The sequence below is a fragment of the Rhinopithecus bieti genome, unplaced genomic scaffold, assembly GCF_001698545.2.
Source record: "Rhinopithecus bieti isolate Rb0 unplaced genomic scaffold, ASM169854v2 scaffold_2735, whole genome shotgun sequence".
Classification (NCBI taxonomy): domain Eukaryota; kingdom Metazoa; phylum Chordata; class Mammalia; order Primates; family Cercopithecidae; genus Rhinopithecus; species Rhinopithecus bieti.
This window is the reverse complement of record NW_016804150.1, coordinates 2,087,550-2,096,893: the sequence shown is the minus strand read 5'-3', so window position 1 is coordinate 2,096,893 and position 9,344 is coordinate 2,087,550. Positions and strand designations below refer to the sequence as shown.

Genomic DNA, 9,344 nt, shown 5'->3' with positions numbered 1-9,344 from the left:
CTTGATCTCCTGACCTCGTGATCCGCCCGCCTCGGCCTCCCAAAGTGCTGGGATTACAGGCTTGAGCCACCGCGCCCGGCGTGGTCATGCTCTTATATGAAGATTCCATAATCTGTGGACTTGCAGAGCAGGAATATTAAAGTTCTTACAGTTTGAAAGTATATTAAATTCACTAAGTGCCAGATAATGAGCAAGAGGTACAAATAATATTATAATCAAATGTGCTGCTGTCATTTACAACAAGGCAGAGTCTACTAAGAGTGGAAATGATAAATTTATATCACACTTTTAAGAAGAGAAAAACCATCAGAAATCATGGTGAAATTTAAAGTGCCATCTTTAGGGAATGTATTTGATTCACAATAAATAAATTCCAACTACTAGTTTCTACCTTGATTATGAAGAATGATTAGTATTTAAGACCACAGAAAATTGACATGAACTAGAAACAAAGATAATAGGTTGTTGAAGCCATGTTAGTTTTGACATTTGCAAAGAAGTGGGAAGCATCTGAAGCACACACAAAAAAAAAACCCTAGAAGTCTATGGTGTTTCCATTGTGGAGAGCAGATGGGGGAAAGAATCAAAGGTTCTTGAAGTCATGTCAAATGAATTAGGCATTTCTCCTTTTACTTAAATAGGAAACCATCAAAGAACTTTTAAAACAGTGTAGAGGCCTGATATGGTTTTTGCTGTGTCCCCACCCAAATCTTATCTTGAATTGTAGCTCCCATAATTCTCACATGTCATGGGAGAGACCCAGTGGGGGATAATTGAATCATAGGGGTGGGTCTTTCCTATGCTGTTCTTGTGATAGAGAATAAGTCTAATGATATCTGATGGTTTTTTAAAGGGGAGTTCCCCTACACATGCTCTCTTCCCTGCCACCATGTATGACCTGACTTGGTTCCACCTTTGCCTTCTGCCATGATTGTGAGGCCTCCCCAGTCATGTGGAACTGTGAGTGAATGAAACCTCTTTCCTTTGTAAATTACCCAACCTCAGACATGTCTTTATTAGCAAGATGAAAACAGACTTAAAAGATCTGATTAATTTAAAATTTAAATAGCAAGCAGCATTGTTAGAGATGCATTGGGTGTCTAGAGAGGAGACAAGGAAGTCAGAGAGTATTATAATCCAAACTAGGGCAGGGAGGTAGAAATGAAGAGTAGTGAGTAGAAAGGATATATAAGGCAATACAAATGTAGAATTGCAGAGCTGGGAGAACAACTGAATGGAAGAGTGAGAGAGGAGGGGAAGTCAAGAAATAATTACAGCTTATCTTTCATTGGAACTAAATAGATGGTGGGACAATCAAAAGAACATAGTAAAGAGGAGGGTTTGGGGATAATGATAATCAGTTCAGTTTTGAACCTTTTGGGTTAAATTTTCAAGTAAGATAGATCCAATCTATAAGTCATCGAAAGCCAGGTCCAAAAGTTCAGCTTTGATAAAGTAATTAGACAAGAGCTATTTTGAAGGATAGAATCTCAGGATAATAAAAATGGTGCTACAGTATAATTTATTGTATAACAATATATAACTTTTAGGAACAATTAGATTAAGAAAAAATCTATCTTTCAGAAGTTAGTGATGTTGGCATATTGATAACAATAGAAAAATTTAGGAGACAACCAGAGAGGGGAGATTAGAAATCATGTCACATAAAGAACACAGGTCCCCTAAACTCAGATGACAACTTTGTCTCAATAAAAGGAAGGTTTCTTCTGAGATAAACTAAATCATATAGATAAAAAGCAAGACAAGAGGACCAAAATGGAAGTACTTTCATGAAAATTATAAAAAGACATCTTCTACGGGTGGATACAGTCCCAGTGTTGGGGTCCAACACTTAGCACATAAAGTGTAGCCTGAATTTCACCTCCCATGCTACTTCTTGACCCAGCTTCCATTGCAGCATGGGTGTATGGTTGGTGCTAGGGGTGACTGACTGGACATGAGTAAATGAAGACAATCATGCTGTGTTTTACCTCAAATATATAAAGAACTCTCTTGAGGAAGGAATATTCTACTTTTTCTAATGGCTTTACAAGACAGAATTATAACCAGTAGACAACTATTTTTAAATGACAGGTAAACACTTGAAGTAAATAAAACATCTCAAAAGCATGACTGATTTTTTCTTGGGAGACTGTGAATTCAGTTACTGAAAGTAATAAAATGGAGTCTGAATACCCAATTGGTAAAGGTTTTATAGAGGTATTCTTTAAAAAAAGTACTTTCAAGCCTGTGATTTTATGATTACTTACCAAATAAGCACTGTGGCCAGTAAATCTATGATCACAGATAAGAGCCCACTATGCAATGGAAGAGGAAGAACATTTGGTTTTTGTAAAAGGAGTAATTCCTCAACTACAAAGATTCAGGAAAAAAATAGAAGAACCTTGGGAAACACTTAATTTTTTATATTTGCATACCAGTATAATGTTTACTACAGTTGACTGTGATTTTACATAGCTTTAGCCTAAAAATCCTACTTGATAGATTATTTTAGTATGAAGAGTTGTGGATGAAATCTTGATTAGTCTTTGGATAGATTATGTGCCTGCATTCCCCATATTTTCTAATGTACATAATGAGATTGCTAGTGTTGTTTTGTGCTTTGAACTCAATTGCTTTGACTGGACGTACTTTAGAGCTAGGACATCATTTTTATTTCAAAACGGAGGTCTTCAGTCAGGACCTGACTTTGTTAATAAGTATACAAGTATAAAGTATCTATATTTCACTGAAACAAGAAAGAAAGAATAATAAACATCAAATACCTTGTTTTCACTGAATGTTAACTTGACCAACTAATTTAAAGAAAATAAATTTTTTTCCATAAAAAATGTAAGTTAATAGAAAAGTTTTGTTTTGTTTTGTTTTTTCCAAATACTTCAGCAGTAGAGAATGCTGAAAGAAAACAGAAAAATGGAAAGAGCCCACTAAGAAGGACAAAGAGGAATCTGAGCTAGTAGGTTAGTTACACAGCTAATGTTATTACTTCTGTCTTTTCAAAAGATAAATAGAAGGTCAGGAAGATAAAGATCCTGTTTCCTGGTTCAAGAGGTTGCTGAGCATCTTGGAACACACTCTGCCTTCCAAACCATAGGCCTCACTGAAGATTAGAAACAGTTTCTGATAGATCAGAATATCTTAGACTTGGTGTTTTTAGCCAGGTAGAACATTGGGTCTAGCAATTATGTATACAAATACCTATTTCTGGTGATAGCAGTTTAATCAGAATTGTAAGAAACAGAGGAAAATAAACACTGGAAAAATCGGTGGTACAGTGAACTCAGTTAAACTCAAACATCTATTTAAAAAGAAGGACTCACATTTAATTTGTAGGAGGTCCATTCCTCAATATTCATTTATAGAATGTTACCATGTGACAGGCACTTAAGATAAAAACTGTAGCAGCAACAGCAATAACAACAAACACAATACCCTTTTCTTCATTGTTGTTTTTTTATTTCCTTGTTGGCTTGATCTAACAAGCTAACTAAAAAAAAAAAAAAAAAAAAAAAAAAAAAATTTGTTTCAAGTAGCATTTTTTAAATGACTAGAAATGTACACCTTTATGAGACACCAACCATAACTGAATTTAGGATATTATCATTGTTACCAATTGAAAATATTGTACATCAACATGCAGAAGTTATCTTCCTTAATTTTCAGTCTCAGTCAAAACACCTCAAGTGACTCAATGTAAGCTTTCCTAGGATTTATTCCATAAATTCCTCAACATACACATATGTAAACCATAGGAGTGCATATCATTTTGTAATATACATGTTTTGCATAATTCGTTGTCCCCATTTCTGAATGCTTTACTGTGACAGATTCTGAGAAGTAGAAATCTTGGGTCAAAAGCTATGGGTTGTTTAAGGCTCTTCATTCATACTGGAAACCTGCTTTCCCCAAGTATATCATTACTGGGCTTTCAACAATAATAAATATTCATATTCATATAGTACATTGTTATTCTAATTTGATTCTAATCACCATTTCTTTCATTGCTGGCTAAGTAGAACATATTTTTATAAGTCCATTAGCCATTTTCATTTCTTTTGTTCTGAGGATTGTTTTTTCTTGTATTTGTGCTCATTATTTTTTGGTAGATAGGTGGGAATTAAGTACATTAACTCGACTTTTTATATAATTTGAAACTATTTTCTCATTTTCTTACTTGCTTTTACATTTTGTTTTTTTTTAATTTTGTTTTGTATTTTGTTTTGTTTTGTTTTGTTTTTGAGGCAGGGTCTTGCTCAAATTCTCAGGCTCAAGCAATCTTCCTGCCTCAACCTCCCAAGCAACTTGGACTATAAACATGCAGCACCATGCCCAGCTAATTATTATTATTATTTTTTTTGTAGAGACACGGTTTCACTATGTTGCCCAGGCAGGCCTGGAACTCCTGGCCTCAAGCAATCCTATCACCTTGGTCTCCCCAAATGCTGTGATTATAGTCCTGAGCCACAAGCCTGATCCTATTTTTTTCCTTTTATAAAATAATTATATATTTATTGTAGAAAATTTGGAGAATACATACAATCACATAGAAAGGAATACAAATTACCTAAATCTCCCATAGATGGCTACTGCCAACATTTTTACTACAAATTTATCTAGTCTTTTATAATAGACTTATATAAATATAAAAATATACATGTTCTGTATTTAGGAAAACAGGATATTGTACATTCTGTTTATAACCAACTTTTACTTTTTACTAAATAATAGATAAGAAAATACTACAGTGTTATTAAATATTCTTTTACAGCATGGTTTATGTAATGTATCTCCTTTGGGAGATTTTGCTTGTTGGCAATTTTGCCATAGTAAATAGAGATGCACATCCTGGTAAATGAATCCTTCTATTAGCAGTATTAAATTATAGAACTATAATTTCTTGTGAAAAGGAGGCATTTTCTAAAGCTGCTGATGCATATAACCAATCTGCTCTCCAGAAAAATTTACACTGGTACAGTAGTTTAAGAAGATGCTAACTTCTCTATACTCCCAACAATACTTGGTATTTTTATTACAAACATCACCACCAGAAAATAGCTTTGCCAATATGTAAGTTAAAATCAGTATCTCCAGTGTTTTCCCCTTCCCTTGACATTCATTCTTCTAGTCATTCAACAAGTAATTATTGAGTACGACCATGGACGAGGCACAATGTTGATTTCTGAGAAAACAATAACTCTTTCCTTTCTGAATCATTATCCTCCCTTTCTTGACTCAAAGAAAGTCTTGACGTGGGCTTTTCCTCTCATGTATCCAAGTATCTCAAGAATATACTGTATATCTCCTATCTCAATTTACTCAGGACACTCTAGTTGGTTTCTATTCTCATATCGCCCGTACTTTAAGTGGTAGTTCCATCTGCATGACCTTTTTTTTTAATTTGACACATTTCTGATTTTTGTTGAGATCAGTGTATTGCAGAGGGTATGGACAAGCCAGTTAAACAATGAGCCTCTGGTAGCAATTGTGAGATAAAACTGAAAGGCAACTGGGTGTTGTAGAAAGAGGGTAGATTTTGCATCAGAAAGACCTCAGTTCTCACCCTTGCTGTGTAACCTTGGGGAAATTACTTAGTTGCCTCTTTTGTAAAGAGTGTCTTGTAACACATCTCACAGAGTAAAAAGTTCTAAAAGGGTACCAGCCATCTGGTAGAATGATGAATTTTTGGTTCATTTCAGCCAAAATTTGTTTGCTACTTGGTCTGTCCTCTTTCAACAGCCCTTTCTCTAGTTTTGCTTCCCTTTGTCTTCCAAGGCATCCTTAGCCTTTCCTAGTGGCCCTGGAAAAATCTCAATTTGGGATTACCAGTCTGTGCTTTCTTTTCTAAAGGATGTCTTATGTTACGACTCCATCTTCACCTTGTTCTTGCATAAAATTCTGTTCTCACTGGACCCTGTTTTCCATAGTGATTAACCAGTTTTCAGGAAAACTGTGAGTTTCTTAAGGGCAGAAAACATGTCCTGTATTTACTGTCTTTGCGTCCTTGATGCTTACCTAGCACAGTGTCTGGCAGAATGTGAGTCCTCGATGATTGTTGAATGACTACTCATCTAAACTTGGCTGTTAGGGGCTCATGTGTTAAGTCTCAATAACTTACATACTCTTAAGATATTCTTGAATGTTATTGTTTTCAGATATGAGGAAATCTGTCGGTTCTGTGTATACACACACATATCCATAAAAACATATGTATATATGTCTGTGGGTGATGTGTGTGTATATGTGTGTATATCCCATTTTGATGTCCTTTTTAAATTTCTTAACCTGAAGATATCCTATATACCTCAAGACTAAACCGAAACGTCATTGTCCCCGGAAGGCCTCTATAGGTCTCTGATGAAATAAATCACTCACTTCTCAATCACTCACTTCTCAAATAAATCACTCAATTCTCAATATACTTCCCAATCACTTTGTATATTTACTCCCATTGCCTTCTCCTTTGGTAGACTCTAATCTCCTATTTATCTTTGGATTCTTAATGCTCAACATACTGAAAAAACATATTGAAAAACGTGTTCAATAATCACTTGGCTGAATGAGGCGAGAGGCTAGGCTTAATCATTCATGTGGCTTTAAGTTTTAGTTTGTATAAAGGAGAAGCCAGTTTACAATGAACTTAGAGGGCCAGATACAGTGGCTCACATCTATAGTCCCAGCACTTTGGGAGGCCGAGGCGGATTGCTTAAGGCCAGGAATTAAAGACCAGCCTGTGAAACATGGCAAGACCCCTGCCTCTAAAAAAAAATAAAATAAAAATAAAATGAACATGAATTTAGAGGATAGTAAGTAAAAAGAGGTAATGTATAAAAAGTAATTAGTGGTTAGGGAGATGAGGAAAGATAATAAATTTTGATTGGTGGTTCTATAGGTTATAAATGTATGTATATGAGCCACCTTTCTCCCACTCCAGCTGCCTCTAATCTCTGACTGGTGCTAGCAGGAAATCCACAAAAGAAGGCAGCAAATTGCATGGAATTTACATTATACATAATGCTCTGCCCTTATAGACATACTACTTTCAATTGATGATTAAATTCCAGGAACCATGGCAGAGGTAAGGGCAGATATTTATACCTTTAAAACACACGTGGAGACCTCTGCCTAAGAGTGACCCTGCAGAGACCAAGTCCATGGGCATTACTGATTTAACACATTAAAGGAAATATGTGGGTAACTAGAGCTGCAATGAAAGGCAGAGGAGTAAATGAGGACCAGCTTCAGAACCAAACTGGTGATCTTGAAAATCTATCACTTCACCCTTGCAATAGCTCATAACTTTGTATTATAGGTAAATTTAATTATCATGCTTTTGATTCAACCTTTCAATCCAAGGATGATGTTCTTAAAAAAATTGGACTTTAATTTCATAAGCTTTTTAGGAGGTATTTAATCTTCTGAGAGAAATCTTTTGTACTTCTGAGAAATTTTCATTTATCATACATGGACTTAGACCATCACTGAGTCTGCAGGCTTTCCCTCACTCTTATTTCCATATTTTATACTGAATACCCATCTTCCACTTCTCAACCTTGAAATGCTAGACAAAACTACACTCAAGTTATCAGTGGAGGAAATTTAGCTGAGGAAAATTCTCAGGAGCTCCATTAATTGACAGATGGATACTTCTGAATTTCCCCAGCCCTCTTCCCGACTTCCTTACCCTGGGGTAAAAAAAGAGTGAAAATAAGCATGATTGAAGAAAAGGATTTAGGTTTGGGAACATTTTGTTTCTCTTAATAGTTCTGCTTTGATTCCAGGGAAAAGACTGAATGTCATTGTTTCAAATATGAAGAAATCTGTTGGTTTTGAATTTGCTACCAGTTATCCACCCATGTGTGGAATCAACATACATAGGAAAGGAAAGGAGTCTGATTTCTTAATTTTTAAAAAAATAAAACAGATGAGACAGCAAGTGATATTCAATCCTATTAAAGAGACTAAGCACAGACCTTTAAAAAAGTCCTTATGTTCTTTGCATTGGGATTGTGTGATATGGCTCCACAATTCAGGAGGACTGGAAATTACAGAACATCTGCAATGAAATTGGTTTTCTGTGAAAAACTGATGAATCACTTACTGCCAATGACTAGAAGGAAAAGCACTTGCTTATGCCCTTATGTAATAAATTTTTATGAGGTGAAGGTTGCTGTTTATAAAAAATACACTTTACGCTGCTGTAGATGTAAAATAATAGAATTCAGAATTCACAGCAATGCATTCCTGCGAAGACAGTCACCAGCAGAATATTACCTGCTTACAAAACACCAAAACAAGGCTATTACTTCTATAATGGAATTAAAAAAAAAAACAAACTTCATCTACCCAGTTGGATTCTAGAAGAAAAAAGTATTTAAAGAGACATAGCTAAAATTGACAGCTCTGAAATTGCATGTATTTTCAAAGCCAAGTTATTAATTCTCTTATTGGGCTCTTGAATTCCAACTGTTTTTTTCTCAAAGCAAGAATGCTACAGGATATTTTTAATTAAAAATGGCAATCTTAAGATACACTACAAACCTGAGGTGTGGCCTTTCTACAACATTATAGACATGCATATAGAATTCTCCCTATGCTAATACCATCAGCTACTCTGCTCAATCCTTGTGAAGGGCTTGATAATCAAACTCCAAACTGTCTTGGTTTCCACAGACATTTACAGAGCATCTGTATTGTGCCAATCAGTTTTTGGCTGTAGTGCCACAAAAATGAGAAAGATACAGTCTCTGTCCTTACTGAGCTCAAAGGTTATTTTCCTGTTTCAGAGAGTCATCAAGTTGAAACTGAGAAAAATACCACTAGGTCTGAGAAGGAAGACTAAGAAATAATGCTCACAATATTGGATGAGGATCCTTGCTCTTAAATTTTTCGTGCAGGTTTGTTACATATGTATACTTGTGCCATGTTGGTGTGCTGCACCCATCAACTCGTCAGCACCCATCAATTCATCATTTATAGGTATGAGGTATAACTCCCAAAGCAATCCCTCCCTCCTCCCCCCTCCCCACGATAGGGCCCGGTGTGTGATGTTCCCCTTCCCGAGTCCAAGTGATCTCATTGTTCAGTTCCCACCTATGAGTGAGAACACGCGGTGTTTGGTTTTCTGTTCTTGTGATAGTTTGCTAAGAATGATGGTTTCCAGCTGCATCCATGTCCCTACAAAGGACGCAAACTCATCCTTTTTTATTGCTGCATAATATTGCGTGGTGTATATGTGCCACATTTTCTTAATCCAGTCTGTCACAGATAGACATTTGGGTTGATTCCAAGTCTTTGCTATTGTGAATAGTGCCGCAATAAACATA

The 9,344-nt window shown here is 35.7% G+C and overlaps 1 long non-coding RNA gene across 1 annotated transcript; it reads right to left on the bottom strand.

Annotated features, from left to right (window-relative positions):
* Window positions 1-5,418: 5,418 nt before the first annotated feature.
* Window positions 5,419-7,616, bottom strand: LOC108526203 (uncharacterized). Its single transcript, XR_001884459.1, has 2 exons — window positions 6,441-7,616; window positions 5,419-6,403 (listed from the first exon to the last, which is right to left on the bottom strand). It is a non-coding gene; the product is annotated as an uncharacterized LOC108526203 (long non-coding RNA).
* Window positions 7,617-9,344: the final 1,728 nt, after the last annotated feature.